This window comes from Corvus cornix, chromosome 2, assembly GCF_000738735.6.
Source record: "Corvus cornix cornix isolate S_Up_H32 chromosome 2, ASM73873v5, whole genome shotgun sequence".
In the NCBI taxonomy this organism is placed as follows: domain Eukaryota; kingdom Metazoa; phylum Chordata; class Aves; order Passeriformes; family Corvidae; genus Corvus; species Corvus cornix.
In genome coordinates, this window is record NC_046333.1 from 37458462 (window position 1) to 37483489 (window position 25028).

General features: G+C 46.4%; 1 long non-coding RNA gene across 1 annotated transcript; it reads left to right on the forward strand.

Annotated features, from left to right (window-relative positions):
• The first annotated feature begins 19312 nt into the window (after nt 1-19312).
• On the forward strand, nt 19313-23957 carry LOC109144468. The gene is made up of 3 exons (XR_002045267.3): nt 19313-19608; nt 22427-22546; nt 22635-23957. It is a non-coding gene; the product is annotated as an uncharacterized LOC109144468 (long non-coding RNA).
• Nucleotides 23958-25028: the final 1071 nt, after the last annotated feature.

Below are 25028 nucleotides of genomic sequence, written 5' to 3' on the forward strand. Positions count from 1 at the left end.
TTGTCATTTGATTTTTATATGTTGCAGGGACATAGCTGAGTAGTCAGCTAATGCCTGTGGTAGCTGTGTGCACCCTCTCTCTGTAATGGGATATTCTGGGACCATTTACTAAAAGCAGCAATCGGATGGGAACCTGATGTCCTCCCTCAAGACTGCTCTGTGATCTGGCGGCCACAGTTCAAGATCAAGGCGTTTCCTTGATAGTGCTTTGTCCAGCCCACACGTTATTTTACCCATCGGGTTTGTCATGCTCCTGGGAACTTGTCATTTGGAGTTGGTTTTTTTTTAATGGGATGTTTCAAGTTCATCTTGAGTCAGTGGGTTGTAGTTGTAGACCGAGTTTTTGAATCCTGCTTGTGTTATAATCGAAGGACATGGTAACATCTGTTTTCATCTTGTATTGATTTCAGACAGTCCATTGAAACAGAGCTGTAACTTCTACACAGTGCTAAAAAAAAAAGTAAATGCAAATCCTTCAATTTCACACAATTAAAATTGTGATAAAGTACTTAACAAGGAGCCCTAGATATAACTTTAATTCGATTTCTCTCACCAATTGGCAGCTAGGGCAGTGTTGTACAGAGACTGTATGATTTGGGGCTCACCCTGCTAGCAGGGTGCTGTGAAGGGGACATCTCAGAGAAGCCAAGCTACCAAGGGTGAGCCAATGTCTTCATCAGGACTGCCTGTGGAGCCCCAGGGGAGGACATCTGATCACAGCAACCTCCCGGGTGGAGTGACCTGAGGAGCCCTGCTTATCTAAAAAACAGATAAATAAATAAAAATAACCACAGAAACAAAAGTGAGGAAGGGCCTTTCTTAAACTACTACCGGGGTTTGTAGCAGTGCTGACAGAATTAACAGCTTACAGCATTCTGAGCCATTTCTCTGATTCAATTTTGCACAATTCAAATAAGGGAAGATTCCTGGAGGATGATGTTGCTGTCTTTGACACAGACAATCACTCCAGCCAGGTGATATTTAAACACAGGGCCATTAGTGTATTGCATGATCAGATGCACATTCCTCTCTGTTTAACCTTTGTGCTTGCTAGACCTTTCTCTAAAGGTCACAAAGTGTTAATCTAGATGTGACTAACCACTTCACAAAGGTTTTAGTAACAGGGAATCTTGCCTTGGTCAGTATTTGTGTGATGTCTGGAATAGCTCCGTCTCTTGCACTCTGTATTGCCACAAACAAAAAAAACCAAATTAATGAATCAGAATTTAAAAGCCCATATGACTGCAAATGTTTCTTCACTGCTCAGGCCTTTGTTGTCCTGGCATGACAGACTTTGAAGGGAAAATAAGCTGGGCTGTAAATTGAGGGATATGTATGCATTCTGGTTTAAGCCAGTAATCTGTGCTTCATTTTGAGATGGTGAAAAGTGGGTGGGACAACAGGCCCTGCAGATCTAAACCCCTCATGGCCAAAGTCAGGACTTAAAAAAAAAATAACATATATTGTACAGTTCTTTCCCTTTTTACTGGGTACAGAAACCATAACTGTAACCTTCTGGCAGGAGCCACATTTCATCTACACTTTATGCTCTGGCCTAAAAATGAGGAAAAGGAACAACCAAATTTAGGGTTGCTTCAGCTTGGCACTTACGAGTTTTTACCCATCTCCTTCCTAATGCAGTTTGTCGTGACCAGCACTGAGCAGCTTTAAAGTACAGGTTCCAGCTGAGATTCCTAATTATAATTTAGTAGCATATCCCTACCTGGTGGCAGGGGAAAGCCATAGAAACCTTATTGCGTGTGCAGGTATCTTCAGATGTCTTCAAGGAGTCCTAACGGACCTTCTCAGCTCAAGGGTCTCTCTAAGAAGCCTTGAAATTTAATCATGTCTTCATTTGAAAAATCTCTTGAAGATACTCTCTCATCCAAGTAAAGCTGTGTAAGTCTGTATAGTGAGCACAGTATATCATAGCTGGTTGGGACTAGAAGTTTCTTTTGGAGAAGGAGGAAATCTCTCTGTTCTGGCTAGGTACCTGTGTCCTGAATTCCTCCTTCATCGGGTTAGTCTTGGTAGGTACAAATCATAGACAGGTTTATTCTAAATGCCTGTGTTCAAAAGCAGTTAAGAAGAGAACAGTAAGAGATTGGGTGTTGAACACATTCCTGTTTTCCTTCCTCTCCTCCATTTGCCATTTCAGGGATTAGTGAGGCTTCTCCGCCTTGAGTATGGACCATTGGCTGTGATGGTGAGAGTTTGCCAAGAAATTGCAAACCAGGGTTCCCAAAACTGCTTTCTGCTTCTGACAAAACAAAAGCTTTGCTGGGCACAGGCACTGTGTCGTAAACCCTCACGCTCCATCATAGCCCCACAACATGTAGTCTACCCGCATTCAAGTACATTCTTGCATGCTGCTCACCTCGCTGGTAAACTGTAAAGGTTCTATACAAATACTGAGTCATCCATGGCACGGGGTACTTCGTAACTCCTCTGTTCTTTTTTGGTTTAAAGTTTGTGCTGATTTTGTCATTCCCTCATTGTTCCCTTCTTTTATTATGTTCATTTATTCCAAAGATAAACCAGCCTTTCCTGAGTTAATATTAGGTGAAACACAATTATGTAGTGATTAATGGAGGCCTAGGTGCAATTAGCAATTACTTTAAATGGCCTGGATTTCCTAATGATTACATTGTTCTCTACAAATTTATTCTGCAGACAACTTATTATACTGAATTTTTCTTGGATAATAAATTTGTGAAACATTTTGCAGCATCACCCTGAGGCACTAGCAGAAATTGCCTCCTCACTGATAAATAATTTAGATGGGTAAGATCTTGTGCAGACCCTGTACACTCAAAAGGCCTCATCAGTTCCCAGCTTCTGGGGGGAAAAGGTGACCACAAAAGCAAGGAGAATTGCACTGGAAAATTCGAGCATTCACCATGGTGCACTGCTAAAGTCATGGAACGCGTAGGTAAGAGGCGCAAACAGACGATATCTGAAAAATAACTTGGAGTAGCTGTAAGCTGTGCTAATGTTTCCCTTTCTGCTTTATTAGTCTTTGTACACCTCCTGCTAGCCAGGTTATAATCTTGGGATTATTCTTTATATGATAAGTATATTTATAATGAGTATTTGTGTCCTATAGCTTTAACCATAGCATAGGTTATTAAAAATTAATTTAATGGTCCTCTAGGATCCAACTCTGGAGGTAGCAAACAAGCATCTCGGTTATATATTGTCTTCAATTATTCATTAAGAACTATGAGGAGATTTTCTAGAACATACCTCTAGCGAAGCTCAGAGCTGTTCTAATGCCAACAACAAAGCTCTGCTACTTAGTTTAACAAAATTGGACATGATTTCCCTGTTGGATTTCTCTGTTTGAGCTGTGTAATACTTTATCACATTTAATAAAGTTTATTACAAACGTGACTTGGTACAACAAAAATCCTCATGGTGAGGCTAAAGCATCATTTAATTTTGAATGGACATTTTGCCAACAAGAATTTTAATATATCACCATGCATGTGACCATAATAAATAGTTGAACACACACAAAGCTTCGGTAAGAATAATTTTCTTGTACATTGGAGCCATTTTCTCAGCAGTTTGCACTCCCAGTTCCGTTTCTTCTATCCTCAGTGTTACTCTGGTTTGGAATTTGTAGTTGTTGCTGATTCTTTTTTGGTAAAGCAAAGCTGTTTCCCTCAAATACTGCCAGTGCTGCATCCTTGCTGCAGGAAAGGGTCTCATTCCACTTTATGCACCAGATGTACAGGTGCATAAATGTACAGGGGTCTATGGGAAGAGTGTATCCAGGAAAATGTCAACATTTTGAGAGCCAGAGTTTAATTCAGGGTGCTAAAATAGTGTAATGTCTTGTCTGAATAGTTATTCCAGTATTTTGTTTTCTTCTTGGTTGTTCTCTTAAACATACACTCTTAGCCACAAGTGAACTTTTAGAAGTTTATTAACTATTGCAGAAGTGGGTTTCCAGTGGAGAATTGCACCAGAGTTACTGTAAGCTAAATGTACAATTCAAATGCTGTCAATTTTGTGATGATGAACCCTTGTGTGGCTTCAGTGAAGTTTTCTCATTTACATGACAGCTAATGTGTTTTATAATATTTCCCCTTTCCTGAAGGATTGCATAGCATTTCTGTAAGCCCTGCTGGAAGCTTTGCATCCAGAAATTACTGTGGAAACAATAGTGCACCTAGTGTTCTGGAATTCTTTGTAGATTTTTAATTCCTGCTATGAACAGGTCAAATGCACAGATTTTGTGAAAAGTATTTTTTTCCCTTAATATCCTGTTTTGAAAGGAAGAGCTTGCTTTGTCCTGTAATTTTACTGCCCTAACAGGAGGGCACAACACGAGGGAGAAGATAGATTGGTACATTCTTCAGCACGGTTATAATTGAACTTTCAACAAAAACAATGTGACACTTCCCTCCCACTGTAAAAAGGTTCTGAAGAGAACCATACCATGAGCTTCACACTGACAAACTCACTTGACTGCATTTTCATCATGCAGGGATGTGGCTTTCCTGCAGGATGCCTCTTGGAGAAAGGTCCTGTCCACGTGCACTCCCAGTGATGTGCTGCTTCCATTAAGTTACACTTTAAGGAGCACCTAGGCCAGTCCTCTCATTTCATTTCCAGGCATTCTATTTTACAAAAAGCTGTATCCTCAGCTAAATTTCCGGCAAACAAAAGATGGGTGAAGGTATTATATGATCAATTCAGCAGTCTCCAGCTCGGAGGGGAGGGCTGTGAGCACATGAGCTGTGCTAGAACCATGGGGACCCCCAGTTCTGCTTCCCTGGCATGACCTCCACTCACGCAGCAAGAGGAACATTCTGGTGTCCTTGTGAGAGAAGATCCATGCATATTACTGGATTTCTCCATCCACATCATCTCTGCCATCTCCAGAATCAGCATGAACCAGAGTTTGAAGAACCTGTTGGTCCACACAGAAAGATCAAGAAAGCAAAGGCACTGCCAGCAGTTTCTGACCATCCTTCAGGTCATGAGCTCCAGGGAGCACTTGGTCCTGTGATGTGCCTACAGTGGAGACCAGGTAAGGATCAGAGTCTGCCTGCAGACCCTGCAAAGACCTGGGTGAAAGGAGAGTGGCTCAGTTCTCCCTGCAACACTTTGTTTGCTGGTCCCCTTCAGACAGGCTGGGATGTCATAAGGGACGTGAGGGACAGTGCTGTGTTCTTGTCACATTGGTCATCAGCAATTAGTGCTACATCTGATGTTGCATCTGCTGCTGCTGCTGTGGGTCACAGGCCAGCCATGCCTGGGGAGTGCAGGGACCCGCACTGGGCAAGGATGTGTCGGTAAAGTGAGGGGCTGGATCGTGCAAAACCTCTCCCCAAGAGCCAGGACTCCCCACGTGAGGGAAAACGCTAATCCTCTGTGGGGAGCCCAGCCAGGAGAGCTGGAGGCTACCTGGAGATTGTGCAAGGACCACCACGGGCAGGGAGAGCATGGCTGTGGGCAGGAGGGCTGCAGGCTTTGCACCATGCTGTGTGAGCATGAGAGCTGTGCTGAGGCTGAGGGCTGCAGACCAGCACCAGGGATGTTGATTCTTTCTAGAGTGATCCAGGGCATGTAGGGTGGCTGGGCTACTCCTGCTCACCTGCTTGTAAAAAAAGTCAGTCTCCTGGAAATGCTTCTTTATGATGGAAATGCTTAGGTATGGTACAGGATAATTGTGAGAACTGTAGTCATCCTGGTATGGAGGGGTCACATCTAAAACAATCCCCACCCCAAGCTCTATGAACGTGCCTGCTCATGGGGCAGAGGTGGGTGAACAGGCTTCTCCCACTTGCTCACATTTTATCTCCAGAGGTTTGCCTTATCTCCAGGTCTTACGGGCTGCTTTTCCTTCCTGAGTACAGGCACTGAGAGTTAGCAAGCAGCATCCCTAAAGTGCTGCCAGTGGAGAATAGAAGTGTTCCAGAGGAAGTGTGCTGTTACAGCAAAGCTGGCCATGAGACTCCACCACATCCCACCCACTGCCTGTCAGGCACCCCTCAGGATGGGCTGAATGCCCACCTCTCCATCAGCACCACGTGCTGCCCTCCTCCAACACAAGGCAGCAGTTCCTCAGCGCTCACTAAGGCACAACGCTCTGTTCCCAATGCCTTCATGCTCTACCACTGCCGCTTTTCCCCAGGGACACAGCCAGGCCCCTCAGCTCCAGCCCTTTAAGTTGCAGTGCAGGACATGCTGTTTAGGGCTCCACTGGCCAGTAAAATTAATTATATTCTTTTTTTTATAGCACATTCAAAGACAGACATATCCAGGTTTTTTGTGTATCTTGAGGGTTGCATTCAGTCTCTCTGTCCAGGTGAAGTCTTTGGGTCTTGTTTTTCATACAAAACAGAAAATTTATATTTTTAACTTAGCTATTTAAATGATAAATCTATGATGAGGTGTGGTCTAATGCAGAATGAATCTCTCAAATGTTTTAACAAAGGAGAGTAGGGCATGGGGGACCTGGAGCTCTGTCCTGCCAGAGGAGCAGCCCCGCCAGCGCAATGAAAGATATTCCACTGGGAGATTTCTGACACATGCTGCCCCTACATTTCTGGTATTTATTATAGAGGGAAGGGAAGAAAAAAGCTCAAGGGAAAACAAAAATCTAGGTCTGCCTCAGGTTATTATAAACTGAGAATTGATAGGCAGGCTCAATTGCCTGTTGCTAAGCAGCCAAGAGAATTGGTTGACCATACCCTGGGCCTTTTAAAGAAAAAACACAAAGCAGAAAGCTTTGTGTGTGTGTGTGTGTGTGTGCATTTGGTATATGAAATAACATGTAAATATCACATTGGAATACAGGCACCCAGTTTTTTTTTTTGTTGAATGTTTGTGAGATGCTGCTGCATGGGTGATGTGAAACAAGTCAGGCCTTGGGTGGGCAGGATAACCTTTGCTTTAAAATTAAAAGAGAGAGAGGGATTCTGCCATACAGCCAGACCAAGCAGCACTTTCTTAGTGCTTCCCCATGGAAGACTACGTTTAGGGAATGATCTCACACCCCCTGGAAAGCTGAACACTGACGATCACAGGAACTGGTTCCTGGGGAGACAAGTCCACCCCTCTCCCAGCCACTATCACCAAAGTGGCCTTAAGCATTATTTTTTTTCCAAATGCCCATGTATAAAACAGCACAAAGTACTGGAGAGCACCCAGCCCTTATTCTCACCACTGCTGTTCCCAACTTGCTTTTGGAAGGTGGGAAAGGCAGGATGCAAAACTCGTACTGGATGAAGTCGCACTAGGTCTCGGGGAGAGAAGGGAAAGCCCAGCCTCACTGGGGAGACCCACTATGCTGCTGGCTTTCCAGACAGCTGAAGTGGGAGACAAACTGTGTCTGCCTGGCAAAACAGTCTGCCAGAAGGTTATGGAGGTTTTTTGTTATTTTCTTATTGCTCAGACAAGCTAAAATGGTAAAATAAAATAGACATTATACTTGGTGAAGAGAATGTTGACTTAGGAACCAGCTTTGCTCTCACCACCCATGATTATTTCATACCCTTTTCCTTGTTTCTTCAAGTGTGATTTGGCCTGTCTTAAAGATAAAAACCCAAAGCCTAACTTGGTTTGCAATAATCAGTCTCAAAGTTGGCGATTTCTGTGTTCTGACATTCCCAAGTCCCTCCTCCATTCCAGTACCTTCCCAGCAGCCCCTCACTTATCAGCAGCACCCAGAGGGTTATATCAATTAGAACAGGTCTGCAGCAACCTCACTGCTTTGCACCAAACCATGTCTTCCCCCACCACCCAGAGCGAATCCCCTTGGAAGCTGCTCACTATGGAGTATTGCTCCCTGTCCAAACCATCTGTAGCATGTGCTCCTCCTCCTCACACATGCCAAGCAGACCTATGTCTGCAGGGGTTTTGGGGTGCTGAAAACACCCTGGTACCATCCCTGGCTCCCTCAGTGTGCGTGGGCACATGGGGCCATTGCTGCACTGTGCAAACTTGGGCAGGCACAAGGAGGGAACACAGTGGAGCTGCACCATCAGGCAGGGTCAGCCCACCCCTGCTCCCCCTCCTTCCCCGAGCACGGGCCTAAAAATAGACGTAATCAGGCTTCAAAAAGGAAAAGAAATGGAAAGGTCAAGTGTCATGACCTTAGACATGCTCTGAGGCTGCTTTTCTCCTCGCGTAGCTCGCCCTCGCTGGGCCCCCCGACGGCGTTTCCGGACCAGAAGCAGCCGGGGCGCGCGCCCTGGGCACGGCCATCAGCTGTGGCCTCTGATCGGGGGGTTCTTCCTTTTTATCCTTCCCCATCCACCTTCCTGCCGCCTGAAACCGACTCCTTCCTTGCCTGGGGAAAAGCACTGGTGGGCGCCCAGGGCTCCATCCCTGTCTCCCTGCTGCAGTCACCTCACACGGCCAACCCCCTCCACTGGGTCACCTGCCAGAGCCACACTGATTTTGGGGTGCTCGAGCCCCACCCTCTAACAGGTGGGTGCAGAGAGGCACCCAGAGTTTTCCTTTCATGAGCCCACAAGTCTTGGCTTTCCATGGCTGGCCCACATGGCTGCACTGCTGTCTTTGATTTTGTGCCCATCATAACAGAATAAAGCAGCACATTTCATGCTGGGAACTCAAGACCTGGAGCAGGGAAGGTAGAGGATATTGCATCTTTGCAATTACGTTCTCATTTTTCCCAACTGGTGAGAAATCCCTCCATCCTCCTTTGCTTCTTCCTTGCCCAAATAACATCTGAAAAACTTCGGTAATTTTTTTCTGCACATGTGCTCAGTGCAGGTATGAGTCAGGACTCACACTTTGCCTTCTCTTTCCTTTTGGTGCAGTGAGGAACACACAGTCCACCCTCTGGATCCAACCAAAGATCCACAGAGACCATCTTCTGCCTCTGCCAGCGCCAAGTCTGCCCTGGCAGTCTGCATTTATGAATGCTGCAGAAGTCACTATATTTCATTGTTCATCAGTGCATATGGGGCTGGCATGGAAACAAAACCCTTTCCTGTGCTTTCCATTTGCAGATTTTCATGTTTCCTACTGGGAGTATTTTACTCAATGGTTTAATTTTTATTGCAGCAGGAAAATGTAATCGTGCAGCAAAACCAATCCGTGGGTGCTTTCAGCTCAGAGCATCCTAGGGGCAGACAAAATCTGCACCATGTCCTGGCCTGCAGATGCAGGAGCTGGCAAAGCACAAATACTGCAAGCAAAGCTCCCATAACACATTTATTCTGCAGAAAGCAGAGGGGGCAGGATTTGGGTTTCTGGGGCTGCCATGCAGCTGCTCCCTCCTCGCCAGGGCTGGGGGCAAAAGGGCAAAAAAATGACATGCTAAATAAACCCTGACATTTCTGAGGTGTGAATGGTTATTCTAACTGCCTGAAATATTCAGCAATGTAGCACTCTGTCTTTAGCATTTTACTTGTCCCCTCAGTTTGTCCTTGTCCCCTCCTTTCATCCTATAAAGCTCCCACCTCCATGTTCCCAGTGCTTCCTTCTGGCTCGCCTGTGCCTCAGCCCTCCTCCCACAACCTGCATCCCTGGGATCCTTCCTTATAAAGCACAGCAGAGGATTTCAAAGCCAGTTGTCTCTATACCAATCCACCCAACCTTGCTCAAAATAACCGTGGCACACAGAAAGGTGGTGGCTGTCACACAGAAAACAAGTGTTTTCCAGGAGCCACCAGTAGCTGCGTGCACACGCTTTGCACAAGCTGTCCTGCCATCAGCTAATATCCTGGATGGATGCATGGGGATCTAGAGCAGATATTTATTTAAAATCCAAAAGGCTGATACTAGAAAATCACTCCAAAAGGGTATATTCAGAATAATACTCCCTTTTCCTTAATTGAGAAGATTTATCTATTAAACAGGCATGTTCTCTGCTTTAAAATGTTCATTACTTCTGCAGTTTTCTGCTTCTGTATGTCGTAAATCTATTCTGGGCACCTGGCTTCCTCTGTAATGATGTGTGGAAAACCTGGTGCATGTCATGTTATTTACTACTGGTTATTTCCTTCATCTGCAATACCAAGATCTGCCATCCGAGGTGAGATTTGCCTCAGGATCCTTAAAAATTTTAGCTCAGAATAGAAATCAGAGAGCTGCTTTAAAAAAAAGTTAGAACTGAGCCTTCCAATAGGAAGTTTCCTTGACCTAGATGGAATCTCATGCCAGCTGATGAAAAAGTTTTCGTGGGAGACTGGATCAGCCTGGCCAGTGGTGCCAAGTGGTACCTGAAGACATCAGGTGGTGCATGAGCCCTTGGCCCTCCTGGTTGAGCACAGGGAAGTTCATGGCCATTAGGATCTTCAAACCTGTAAGATGTACTCAGGCAGCAGGGACCCCTGCTCACAGTCCAAAAGGATGTGTGTGGGCCACCATCTCCAAAACATCCTACGTGACCCACTGGAGGAAGGGCGAGGCAGTGTTGTGAGACTGCAGGTTTAATGCACTCGCACCCCTCTGACCTGCGTTTTGTAAAATGGGATCCGTTGGTTATTTTTTTTTGTCCTTCATACTGGTCAATTCTTGCTACAACCATAGATGCCAACACACCTCCCCCTCGCTCCGCCAGACGCACCTTTGGGACACCAGAATTAAAAACACTCAGTGCCAGACCACATGCAGCCCCAGGGAAGGATGTGGGAGCTCAGGGGTGCCATTCCCATGGGGCTCACACAGGCTGTGCCTCAGCTGACAGGAACATTGTCACCAAGATGCCTGTGGGCTTCCGGGAGCCCCCAGGGACAGCAGTGCCCCAAAGGCTCTGACAACTGGTTTTTATGGACTTCACCACTGCATGTCCTGGCTTAAAACACCCTGGCACAGCAGCCCCACGCTGCTGGCGAGCAGAGAATGCTATTTTGGGGATTGAAACCTTGCTCTTACCAAGCTGTGGGGGCTGTCAAGGCTCACTCTTCCCACTGGGGTTGTGAGGGGTTGTCCACCAAACTGTGTCTTGTCAGCCACATGACTGCTGAAATGAGTGGGGCAGTGTTAGTGCTGGAAGTCACAGGATTACCTCGTGTCAGGTCAAAAAAAATCGGTGAATTTTTATTAGCACAGATTGAAGTTTCTCCTGAAAGTTGATGAAAACTTTTCCCAAAAACTGACTTGCTTGTGCAAGGAAAACTTGCTCCTATATCCACCTAAGCTGAGCATCTTCAGCAGCTTGAACAGGCTCACCAAGCTGAGCTGAGGAGGCTGAACACAAACCTTGTGATGTGCAGTGTGACTTCTCCAAGCAGACAAGAGTTGTGCTGGTGAGATGAGTTCTGGATGTTTTTCTTGAGGTTTTTTACAAAGCTTTGGCTGACAATGGCCATTTACCCACAGCAGCAGCATTGCAGAGCTCATGGCAGGGGAACAAGAACATGGGCAGTGTGCAATGAATTGGGCTCTGGTCCATGAAATGCATGCCCACAGCACGATCCGATGCAAAACATGTGCCAGGACCTCTGACACATTCAACAGAAGCCCAACATGCTTGTGCCCCATCTGCTTCGGGGTTCTGCTCTGAGTGCCACGATTACATGCAGGCAGGGTCTGTGGCCTGAGCCATGAGTTGTCTCGGTGTATCCTGTAGCTCAGCTCAGGGTCTGTACCATGAGATTGTCCCACCTTCTCTTACTCGTCATATGAACAAAAATGTGTGTTGGAAGTGAAACCTCCCTGAGAGAAGCCTGGTTTAGACAAGACTGAAAATACTGAGGGATAATCACACTGGCTAAAGGAGAATGGGGCTTACTTCAAAACATTTCTTGTGAAAAACACTGATTCCTCATGGCATTTTTGCATAAACTCCTAAAGCTCCACCATGTTCCCAAAGTGAGAATTTTCCTTCAGCTCTCCTTGAGAAACTTCATATACCAGCAGCCAAGTGGTGCTGCACAGAGCATGGCTCTTGCTGTGGCAGATGGAATTCAATTACTTAATGTGTCACAGCCATGATTTTCAGGCTCCTGCTGCTTCACATCTCGAGCAGGAGGAGGGTCAAGAGCCATCAGCCTGGGTGCAGCTTCTCTACTCTGTTTGCACTTGTAGAGCAGAAAATGAAAAGCAAATCCCCAGGGCCAGAGGTTTCTCCGAGGTTGTGTCTCCACAAAAAGCAGTTGGACTCCTCCTGGCTTGTCAATCCTGCTGCTAATCCTTCTGTGAGAGGACAGCACTGGTTACCTGAAACCACACGACAGTGGAGGAACCTGCTCTTTTAAGGTACAGTTCCGCAGGACTTGGCACCTTTGCTAGAACTGGGAGCCAAAGCAGGGTCATCACGCTCCAGCTTTTTGACACAGATACATTTGTAACAAATACTGCCTCCAAGGTGTCTTCAATTCAGCAGGCAGATGGACAGATGTTAACAAAAGCTTTTTAATTACCCTTTGGGAAATACTGATGAATTATCAGGAGGAAACTTAGATGGGCAATTCTCGGAAGGTGAGGAGCAGCTCCCAAGCACGGTAGTAGATAAGCCTTGCTGAGCTGTTCAAAGTCAACTGGGGTTAAAAAGTGAATACCACATAGCAGAAAGTAAAAGAATTACGACAGTGGGTCAGATCTGGCGTGTCTCCTCATCCCAAACCTCCCTCTAGCAACAACAAGTTGCAGATGTTCAAGGAAAGATGAGAAATGAAGGAAAAGTGATATCCTTGTGTGTTCTCCTGGTTTTCAGCACAGTGGTTTTGGCAAATCTCTAAGTCCCAGGGGTAAATCATATATGAAATCTTTTATAATTCTTATTTCTGTGATGCATGACTATGAGATTTTTGTCCTGAATCCACATGAGCTCATTCAGCCACTGAACTGGCTTTTCAGAAAGACAGCATTATTGCAATATCCTGATGCTCTCTGCGGCTTTCCACATGACTGCTGCGGAAGGGTAGCCTGTCGGGCTGTCTAAATCCAGCCAAGAAGCCTACCAGCTACCACTCAACAAGTCATCAGCTCCAGATTCCCAGTAGTTACATCAATGGTTGCAGCTCAGGCCACAGGGGGAATGGTGTGTCTCCCTCTGTGGAGCAAGAGCAAGGCCACAGCATTGGGTTGCTCAGCCCTCCGGGGCTTTAGGGCCATTAAAGTCTGCCAGGACGGCTGCAGATTTCTGTGCAGCCTGGTGGAATATCCCAAAGGTTTTGTGTAGAAAGGAAATGTGTAAAAACACAGGGGAGAACATTTTGTCTGTGCAGGGGGCTCTACCCATGTTCAGGTGGATGGGTTTTGAAAAAGACAGTGAAGAGGCAAAAGCCTTTTTTCTCAAGAAAATGCTTCATTTCAGCTCCAGACTTTGCACAGCAGAGGACAGGGTGGGGTTGTAAGTTGTAACCTCAAGCAGCTCCCATCCCTGTGCCCTAAGGGTGCTCTGGGGCACACCCCCAGGCATCAGCCACCTCAAGGTTCTTGGAGAGGCAGAGGGGCTGTGGGTCAGGGAGAGGACCTGGCCACTCCGAGGGGCAGTCACAGGCTGTAACCCACACCGGAGACTGCCTGCTTCCTTGGGCTGAGCTGGTGGTAGGAGAAAAAGGGAAAACTTGGGGCAGCCTAATCCAGCATTAAAGTCCTCACTAATTCTCTCCTTCCTGAGGACACCTGAGCCGCGGACCTGGTGCGTGGGGGCCGGCGGCTGCTGTCGCAGTTGGCTTGAGCAGCTGCAGCCATGTGCAGTACTTGTCTCCAGCAAGGTGCAGTTTCTGCAGGATGGACGCCCCAGGGCTGGATTTCTGCTCCTCAGGAGTCACCCCAGTTGGGGTGAGAGAGGGATGAAGCTTTCTGGACAAAAGGAGGGGGAATATATTGCATAAATAGCCCTGGTGTCAGGTGGGAGATGCTAAACCTCTGTGTCTCTCCAGCAGCAATGTTTGGGAGGAGGGAGAAGGGGTTTCATGGAGCAGAGCTCTCCCCTTACCGCAGTAGTCTGAGCTGCTGGGAGCCAGGATGCTGCTGGAAACTCTGCAAAGGGCAGGCAGAGAGAAGACAGGGAAGTCCTATCCCACGGGGTGAATAGGGCGGGTCCCGTTGTAAGCAGTTCACGTGCAGATTTTGCCCCCAGTTTCTGCCAGCGATAAGGAAAACTGGCAGGTCTGTGAAGAGGTGAGATAAAGCAGCAACCTTCTGTGAATTTGTGGCTTTGCAGCTTTGCATCTTTACAATGTGGTGATGGACACACTCAGATCCAACAGTAATATAAACTGACCTGAAAAAATCAGATTGATGCAAAACCTAAAAAGGAGAAAAGATACAAGGACAACACAATTTGCATTTCCCTGTCCTCTTGGGTTGTTAGACCCACTGAGGCTGAAGCAACTTTCAAAACGCATAAACAAATCAAATAACTAAAAATAACACCAAATGATTAACTCACCCAGTTGTATATTCACAAGTGATGCTTACTTTTAAAATAAAAGGATTGGATTTTTAAAATCTTTGCTATGTTACTTAAGTACACCATAGGCTGTGGTGAGCAGACATATCTATATCCTTCATCAGCTTTGCTTTCTACCCCACACGCTGATGGTTTTTTTCTCCTTATCTTTATTTGCTACTGCTTGGAGAATGAAATCAGTTCAAGGGCCAGAGGAGCTTTCTGGTTCTTCTGCCCTCACTCAAAGCAGCTGGGCAGTGCATGAACATGCATCTAAGGGCTGTCATCAGCCCAAGGGGCAGAGGGTGAGATCCAGCCTGGAGGATGCTGGTGTAGGGCAAGGAAGGTGAGAAGGGCATGGAAGTAATTCTCACAAGTTACAGCTCAACTGCAGGATTGCTGAGTGCTCTCAGGGGAGGTCCCAGGCCAAGTCTTGGGCCACAGTCCCACATCTGTAAAACTGGGACAATATTTTCAAAGCTTACACGGCATTCAGGAAGGTTGTGACTATGAATGGTCATGAAAAGCTCCACCATGGCAGAGTTGTGGTCCTTATAAGGGCTGCTGTCTCTCACTTGAGAGAAAAGGCTTAATTCAAATCAGCTGTCCCCATTGGTATTAAAATTGTTATCACCATTCCTCTTTTGGCTGTCTTGGTGCAATCATCCTTTTAGAACTAAAACTGCATTTTAAAGATTTAAACTGCAATTTGACCTCCATGGCTCAGCCAGATTCCATGAAAATAAAGGTTGGAACTTGCTTTTGATTTTCTTCTCACAGTCCTGGCCACAACTGGTCTTGAAAATATAAATACCAGTTATCAGCATTCAAACAAAAATGACTCAGAGGAAAAATGGTGCCATTATTTGGAAGCCACAGCACAAACTGCTGGCTAACCCCTTCAGAGCGATAAAACATGGATAGTTTCAGTGAAGAAAGAAAATTAGTGCCTGAGTTTCCTACCCCTGACTGCTATTCCAGACTGCAGTTTAATTCAGCTGTTTATGTGAAGATGCCCTATTGGGATAAGGCAGTGAATCTATCCAATGTTGCGGAGATGAATGCCTTTATTCTTCCTGAAATAAAAATGGTGTCACGGGAACTCTCATGTCTCCCCACAGACAGAAGCTTGATTTAAAATGCTGTCTGAGGGATCACATCACTAGAAGCACATATTACTTCCTAGCTCGGTGCTGGGGTGTTGACAGAAGGCAATAAAGTGTCCTCAGCCATGACGTGCAGTGAGATGTTGTGTTCCCAAGTGCCGCTCAGCACCCAGGCACCTGTGCTGTGGCAAGGGACAACCAGGCTCTTCAGTCCCTGGACCATGATGGCAGATTTGCACCCCTTCTCTGGAGATATTTTTCTATCCAAATCAGTATAAGCATGGCTTTGTAAAGAGCTAATGAACTTGAAACATCCCCGTTGCAGCATTTACTAGGCTCGGGTTTTGACAGTGTAATTTATATTTCCCCATCCACACTGCTATTTTCAGACATGGTTAGTACAAGTATTTCAAGTGTAAAGATCCTTGGTAAGCAGAAACTTCCCCATAGCTTATCTATTATTTGAACCATCCCTTGAAACACGTTTGCGTTATGGTGTCAGCAACCTCCAGCTGACATCACTGGACATCACAGACACCCACCACACCCCTGAGGAGGGCTGGAAACTGGGCCTCTGGAAAACACAGCTGGCTGCTCCTGCCATCAACTGGGAAAGATGCAACAGCAGGCACCACCTGCTGCTGCACAACATCCTGACCTAGCAAGGAGCTACAAAACTCCCAGGGGTCATTTGTTATTGCCATGGTCCTCACAGAGTTTCCCAGTGTGGGGCGAGAAAGAGAAGCATTTTGTGGTTAAGGAGAATGTAATAGGGGGAGTGTGCAGAGGAGCAAGGCTTTGCTGGCTGGAGTGGGATTGCCCTGAGGAGAGCAGGTCTGTGCCCAGAAGTGGAGAACAGCCCACATGTGGCCCACTTGGAGCAGCAGTGTGAGATGAAAAGCACTGCTGTTAGCAGTTTGTGACAGCCCAGCCTTTGGAAAACAGCCCGCCTGGGGGAATGGAGTGTGCCATGTGACTAGGTACACGTGCAGGAGGAGTGACATTTTCACTGAAGTTGCTAAAACATTATTTTTGAGCCTGGCTTGATGTCCTGCCTCTCCCACTGCCCAGTGTGTTTAGGAGAGGCAGGCAACAGGCAAGCAGGGCATTGCTTTAACAAACACTTGGCCATGAGGAAAAAATGAGCTCTAGCCACTACACGAAAATCTCACTGCACTGAAGTCACTACCAGGAGTAAGGCTGTCTCACCACCACACAACATGCTTGCCTTTCTTCCCTGAGGGCCCATGTCCTTTGGAATAAACCCCTTCTCTGCTCCTGTAGCCATTCCCAAGCTCCTCATGGGAATTTGCTGTGTTGAACACCATCTTGGGGCTAACTTTCTGGCACAGCATTTCAGGGTTGGTTCTGCTCTGCGACGGCTTGCTCAGATCTCCTCCAGTGATGTTTTCTAGACAGTAAGTGAGCTGAATAGACAAACTGTCTGGAAAAAAAAAGGTATTATTCAGTGATTTTCTGTCTTTTCAACAAAGGCAAGAAGTAAATAAAATAAGTAAATAGGCATACTTATGAAGCCATTGAACTGAGAGGGAAGAAGCTGAGCTGGGGATGATGGGGGAATGATGACTCTACAAGCATTTATGATGCAAAAAGTTTAAATGGCATGGCACTGGTTCCTCAGCAAAATCTGGTACAATTGCTGCACTGCACAAATCCCTGTGTTGGTGGGCACAGACCTGTATTACTGCTGACCATTCCTGCAAGTGGGGAAAACTGCTGGGCAACAATCTCCTGGGTTTGTCTGCAGCCAGGCTAAGGGACACCTTTTGTGCCCCTATGCAGTATTGCTTGGGTCACCAGAAGGAAAGGGCAGCTTTTCCTCCAGGTCTGGTCCCAAGAACAGCTTCTAAGCCCAATCCCAGAAACAACTCCATGTGAAGCATGCTGGCAGAGGCTGAGGAGGCAGACTCCCCTCTTGCACTCCTACAACTGCTGCTGCTGAAATACAACCCTAGTTTTAAATCAGCTGCAGTGAAACGGAAGGCTTTGAGAAAACAAACTCCTTCCAAACATATCCTTAACTTCATTTCCTCTGGTAGCCCTCTTTCTTTCTGGGCTAGGTTTCATGGGTCACTTTGTATTTTAGGGTTTTTTCCTTCTTCTTCTAATTTTAATTCTTGTCCCACCAGGGGTTGTTCTTTCATAGCATCCCAACCACGAATTCTCAGATGGCAATGAGAGCTGAGACAGGGACTTGCCTGTGTTCTCTCTGCTTTTTTTCTTTCCTCTTTTTTGCTAGGTTTTAAGCTGAGCTCTTAAGATATCCCATATTTTATTCATTTAAGAGGATTCTTTTACACCACATGAAAAGTAGATTGTCTACCCAGTCTGTAATCATGCTAAAAAGATTTAAACCAATAATAAATACAGCTTTTTTCCTAAAATATTTTTTCCACTAAACACCACTTCCATTGAAATGCAGCCATTTGAGCACTATTTGTTTATCTATCATGTTTTCAAACCCACAGTTGGATCATCCTTATCAATAGTCGTTTCTTACAAAGACAGCAATGTTCAACACCCTAAAAAGGGATAGGGTTTAGATTCACTTGCCTGAGGAGTTCAGCTGGAGCAAAACTTGGCAGAACTGGCACAGTTTCTGGATCAGACCCAGAGGATGAAGGCAAGGGATGGGCTGTGGGCTTTGTGGCTGGTTCACACAAGCATGCAGACCATTCTAGACATGATTAAGATGGTGTTTGTTACTCTAAGGCAGTGGATTAAATTATTTTTGCCAAAAAATCTATTCTTAAGTGCAGCACTCCCAGCCCACAGCAGCTCCACTGAAATGTCACTGGCTGGGATTGCCGCTAAATCTGACAGATTTTCATCTCCTCTTCCATTTCTCTTGTTGGCAGAAAAAGGTCAAGTTTGCATGATGCAAACCAGCCCTGAAGCACTTCTGGCTCCATCTTGGTAGGATTTCCTCGGGACAAAGCTAGCGGGTGGAGAAACCATGCTCCCTGATATTTGTAGCAGAGAGAGAAAGGCTCCAAAGCCCTTTCCCTTCCTGTCCCCAGCACAGCAGCAGCAAGCCCTGACCTTCCCTCTGGCTTCCCCTGGCCTCTGCCACTCCTCCATGTGTGTGTGATTTTTATTAAAACAAAAACAAAAGCAGAAAACCACACCAGTTTTCAAGGCCTTCCCAGGGTTAGGAGTCACAGAACAATAGACTCACAGAAACACAGACTCACAGTATCACAGAATCACAGATTCATTGAATGGCTTGGGTTGGAAGGGACCTTTAAAGGTCATCTAGTTCCAAACTCCCTGTAATGATCAGGGACATCTTCAACTAGATCAGGACTCTCAGAGACCCCATCCAACCCTAACCATGAATGTTTCCAGGGATGGGGCATCCATGGCCTCTCTGGGCCACCTGTGCCAGTATCTCACCACCCCGACTGTAAGAAACCTTACTCCTTCTTTACAGCCAGTCCAAGCCGTCCCATCTTCGGTTTGCACCCACCACCCGCTGTGCTATCGCGACAGGCGCTGCTAAGAAGCGGGTGCCGCTGTCCCTCCGCCGTGCGCGGAGCCGCACAGCCCGCGGCGCTGTCCCGTCCCAGTGCCGCCGGTACCGCTGGGTGCCGCTCGAGCCCCGCCGAACCCGCCGAGCCCGGGCGGGCGCTGCCGCTGCCGCTGCCGGGACCCCCGGCCCCCCGCCCCTCCGCCGGCAGCCCCGCCGCCTTGGGCCCCCCGGCCCCGCTCCCCTCGGCACGGAGCGCCCAGGGGCGGCAGCGGTGCGGGGACGCGTCCTGGCGGGAGCGGCGCTGGCCGGGAGCATCGCCGGGACCGCGCCGTGTGCTCGCTGGTCGCATCTCGGGTTCCTGCCCCCCGGAACGAGCCCGAGCTCTCCCGGCAATCGCCTGCCTCCGTGGCGGGAGTCGCGATCTCCCGGCCCCACCGCCGGGGAAGCAGACGAGGGGCTCTTGCCCAAAGACCTGCAGCGGGGGTCCCCGTTTTCCCATCGTTTTCCCACCAGAAACGCAGGCAACGGCACGTGCCGAAGCTCCGCCAGGGTTGTGCACAATGCAAGGCTGGAGACCCTCAGACCAAACCTTTGTGATAGCACCCAGGAGCTTTACTCCCGCTGTAGTCAACGAGAATCCGACACGCTAACAGCTTCGTGGATCTGGGTGTTAGAAGGTAAAAGATCAAGGGAAGTAGGCTAACGCAGGTTTTGGAGTTTTTCGTTTGGCAGCTACATTTAATGGCATATTTTCGTAAAGTGAGTTCAGTTTGTCCCTCTGCTAACACAAGCTACTGCATTTTTTGTGGTTTTTTATTGAACAGAATGAACTTTTAGATGGAAAACACTGGATTGTGTAGCATGAGGATAATACTCTAAATGAACATATTTTCATTTTACTAGTGGATGTTTATTTTAAGCTGGCAAAGAGCAGATGGGCAACTATCAGCAAGTACAGGATAGTGGCAAGAGCAGCTGGACAATGCATTAGCTCATCTCTATTTAAAAGTACCTAATTAGGACTTCAATACCAGAAGTCACTTGAAAATGGAAAACAAGTTCTGACTACAAACATAAAACAAATTTCCCTGTGTTCATCACTGGGGAAGTTCAGCAACCAGCTTTACTCATGGACTTTTCAGTCTGTTTAGAATATTTATACTGACAGTTTCCAAAGAAAAGAAGAAACAGGACATGGGAACAACTCAGTAAACACAGACTTCAGATGTAACATCTACTGAAAAATTCATTAAGTACCTACCTATCTGTTTGACCCCAGGCCCATTAATCCCAGAGTGAAAGGTCAGACAACCCAAGAGGGTGTGGGCTTTCAGAGAGGTCTTTCTTCCTGGTCCACATGGTTTCCTCACAAAGGAAGCCCCCATCCCGCACATGCACAGCAGCAATGTCCCTGTGTGGCTTTTATATCCATTGGAGATTGATGGACCTAGATATCCACTGACTTGTGGCCATTAAGCTGAGATACCTTTCTGTGTGGCTGCCAACTATGCTCAGTCAGAGGAATTCCTCCTGGAAATGTGTACATTGAGGGAGTGTGGATTGTATGGGATTTTAGTTGCTATAGGATTAACCTTTACTCAGCCTGTAGGCTGGGGAGGAGGATTTAAGTGATGTGCTGGAAAATGTCCCCTGGAGATACTAATCTTTTCCCCTTCTTTCTTATTTCATTTCAAGCCTTCTTCAGGAAATTGCTTGTGGTTTAAAACTGAGATGTCTGATGTACCAGCAAATACATCTCCCAGGGGCCCAAATCTGCATTTCACACACAAAAACCACTTTAGCCAGCTCAGGTGTCTGTCAAAGCACCAGTGTGTAAACCCAGGCAATGAAAAGATGCAGAGAATGGAGAAACATGCTCCTGGAGCCATGGCACATGAAAGAGCCCATCTTTGGGACTCAGCACGAGCTCTTAAAACCAGGATAACGTACAACAGAAACAATTTGAACAGCCAAGGAAAAACAATGATTTACCTGAATGAAAAATTGTTGAAGGTTAGGTATGTCTTTTCTTGAGCAAGGTCTGCAAAGGTTGGGCATGACCTGGTGTTGTTCGGATGGCTTGAGTTTCTAAAGGCTGGGTTTCCAATATAGTCTGAATACAGCCTGAGTGGGAGTTTGGCCATTTATTGCCCCGGGAATATAAATCAGACCATGGACTATGCCCAAACTGTGCATTCTTGTAGGGTAATCGTGAACATGAAAAAGGTTTACGTGCTTCAAAACTGAGCAGCCAGTACTTAGCATGGCAGGCCAAAGAGCATTTATTATCCCAAATCCTGCAGCGAGCTGTAAAGGTTTCAGTTGTATCCAAAACATATCATTAGGCCCTTTCATGATTTTTGGTAATCAGAATCTTCCCAAATATCTCTGAGCATTTTCATTACTTTGTAAAATTTCCCCAAATAGTTTAGGCAAATTATTTTCAGCAGATGGCTTGTTATGAATAGCTTGTGAATTTTTCACTTTGACATCTGTACTGTGTTTACTGGGTGGTTTAATCAGTTCCTGGGCTGAATGACTGAAATGTTTGCAAGGGAGGAAAAATGAGCACAGGATGCTAAATAAGAAACAGTGCATTTCAAGGACAAACATATTCAGCTGACTGTTTTCACAAACACTTTCAGAGATTTCCAGCAATCGCTGGCTACCCTGTGGATTCTGGATGCTGTGATATATCTATGCGTGCAAACCAAACTAGCACAGCTCAAAGGATAATTGTGAACTTCTTCTCAATTTTGAGCAGCCATGTTGTGTGGTCAGAACCCACCAGCAGAATTTTTGCTCCAAATAGTTATATTTTAACCACTGCCCAATCCTGACTGTCTCCACTCTGATGTGGAGGCAGTCTAACATTGTTAGGCAGAGCTGCATGTCCAAACTACGCTTATCTTCTTGCTTTGTCTTCCTCAAAATAACACTGGAAGATAAGGTACACTCTTTCTTTGATCACTAACCTCCAGCTCGTGAACGTTGACCACAAAGGATAAGTATGCATTGAACAGAAGTCCTAATGATCAGCACATGGTTACAGTTTCAAGGAATGGGAAGATTAAAACAAAAAGCAAAAAAAAAACCCCAAACATGAGGGAGGCTGGAAAGGAGGGGGAAAATAGGCTAGTACAAAAAATTTCAAATATCTTCAACAGAGCAAGACCATAAACAAACATACATTTGCTGATGAGAATTAGCATTCTCTTGCTCTGTAGTGTCCCCTCCTACCTAAAGGTAGTTGAATCTGTAAGAAAATTGCAGTAGTGGGGAGAAAACCACCAGGACAAGGATTGTCTCTGTTGTCGGTTATATGGCATGTGGTATAAAGAGGTCCTAGCGAGGCCATCATGCAAATATTAAATAAAAATAGCACTGGGAGGAGTGGCAGGAGGTTGTGAGACTGCAGCACCAGTGGCAAAGCCATCTGCAGCAGCGCAGGCTGCATCACGCTCCAGGCTCCAGCCGTGCCTTTTCTCACACCAGATGCTGCTGCACCCACCACCTCGGCTCACCCCCGAGTCCCCGGCATGTCTGGCACGCTATGGCTGGCCTCAGGTTTCTTGAAAGGCTTGTGATTTTCTGCCCCGAGTTGCCATCCAAATGGTAAGTAATAAACGCTTTAATAATTCATAACCAGTCAGTAATATCTTAAATAATTTAACAAACAATTTGTCATCTTTCCTTGTGATAGAAGATGCTGGCTGCAGAAAGACTGAGCAAGGTTTCGTGTCCACCTCAGCCCTCCCCAGGAGTGAGCTTTGCCCCTGCCTGAGCTCAGCCAGGTAGGTGCAGCCTGCAGGGGAGCAATGGGAGCCTACCGTGACCTCAGGGAGGGGTGAGCACTGACCCACTGGTCAGAGGAACAGGAGGAGCCACACACACAGCCTTCTCCTGTAATGGGTGGCTATACTCAGAGCTGTATTTCTGGAGCTACTTTCCTACCCACTGCCCTTGGTGCTGAGACACTCAGTTCCCATCTCATGTATCCCTGCTTTCTTCCAGTTAAGCATCCAGCTTCTCTGCACAACAGCACAGACCCTGGAAGTTCCAGCTCCTGCTGTGTCTCCCAGGCTGTTAAAGGATCACAGCAGGCCTAAGACAGGCTGGCGAGTCAAATGGCCCTTCATTCCCACACAGTTTAATCAGCAAGTCCCAACAAGGTGGATGTTATCTCCCAAAAGCATGGAGAAGACCTTGGAGCTATACTTAGTTCAGAGAACCACTTCAGAAGATAAAACCCCAAGAGAAATAAGAGACAAAACACACTTAAGTCAAAACCAGTAGTTCTACCTGTTTAGACTGTAGCACACACTGCAGCATAACCCTGGCATCAGGCTAAACAGAAACAGCATCAGTGAAGCCAGCCAAGCTCTCCAGGTGCTTGAAATTATACAAGTGCTTAAGAATTTAACTGAGAAAAGCACATAAGGAACACAAGTGGTGTCAGCCTGAGCATAATGAATATCTAATAAATTCTACAGAAGCACTCATTTTTATTATGTTTCAAAAGAGGTCTGTGCTCTTATTTGCAAGCAGTTCCAATCCTGATAATGGATGTGATCCCCTGCACACAGGCGTTCTTGGAAAAGAAGTTGCATTGACTCCAGTGAAGTTATGCTGGCAGAAAATGTGGTTTCCTGAAAATTAGCTGTGTCTAAGTATATATTTTCATTTAAGAATAGCAGGCCACCCCACTATTAAAAGCATTTAAGACAACCCCAGCTTTACAGTGAGCGTCCAGCTAGAGCAAACAGGCAACCAGCCCAGTGGAGCACTGGGAGAAGGATAGCAAGGGGAGCAGGACAGAGCATCAAAGGGCAGCACTGCCCAAAAACTACACCAGAAGGAAGTGCAGCCCATTCCTGCCATCCATGAGGGTGAGAGCTCAGACATTTTACAGGGCTTGCTCCCAGGAAATGGTCTAGCTGAAAAAAGTAGGGGAATCTCCAGTAGCACCCTTCTTACCCAGCAAACACATCTGCAGCTGATTGGCAGGGCACATTTTTAAAAGCACCAAAGCAGGGCTTAGGAGCTTTGCCCACCCCTCAGAAAGTGTAAACTTCTAAGCATTAAATCACTTAAAAAATTTCCTCCAGGAATTAAAACTCAGTTTTGTGACTCATGACATGAGGCTGCTGTTTCTAAACCTTTTTAATGGCAGCTCCAGGATAAGGGAGAGCAGAGGGAAACAAGCCTTTCCTTGCATGGGAGGGTTCTTGTCCACTGTAGGGAGTTCCTTCACCAGAAGATGATTTTGCCATGATCCAGCTGATCCTGGGGATCCAATGACTCCTGGAAACAGTCCCAGCCCAGCAGGAAACAGCTGTAGATGGCAAGCAGCTAGTCTGAAGCAGTCCTGGGGATTTCTTTGAACCAAAGGACTTGGACTTTATTCTGTAATGCCTTTTCCATAATGAGTGACATGTAAACTATCTCTCATAGTGGGTAGGATGTGTGTCAGCAGTGGCTTGGTGCTGTCATTTGCCAAGAAAGAGAGCGTCTTCAGGAATTTCTAAATGACCTCACAAATGTATGTCCTTACTTACAGGTCTGCTTACCCACAAACACTAATACAGCACTAATTAACTCCTTGGAAGTTCTCTCCTAGCCCTCAGTTCCTGCTGTCTTTCTCCAGCCCTGCTGTTTCTTCTTTGATAGATTTTATAGTGCTCAGGAGAATCTCAACGCTGCAGTCACTGTGTGTCCCAAAAGTCACTCCCATTTGGTGGTTGCAATAGTATTTGACTTCTTTTTGAAGTGATCTTTCCTTTGCTCTACAGATTTTCCCCCTCAATAACCCCAGAACCCTTTTTGAAAATATACAAGCCAACACAGTTGGTGGATGTCAGGAAAACTGTCAGTTACTGTACGGGCAGAAATCAGCCTTCTGGGAGAGGCAATACATTATTCATCATCTTCCGAAGATCATCTAGAGGTTGGGTTATTTTGGCCTCAAGGTGGCTGAGATATGCACTCGGCTTTGTGGGCTGGCCACGCTCCCTGTACCTGGAAGCCTGTGGTATTATGCAAGGCACTTGCATCAGAAACCTGAAAAGCAGAGAGGGCTTCATAGCTTTGCAGATCA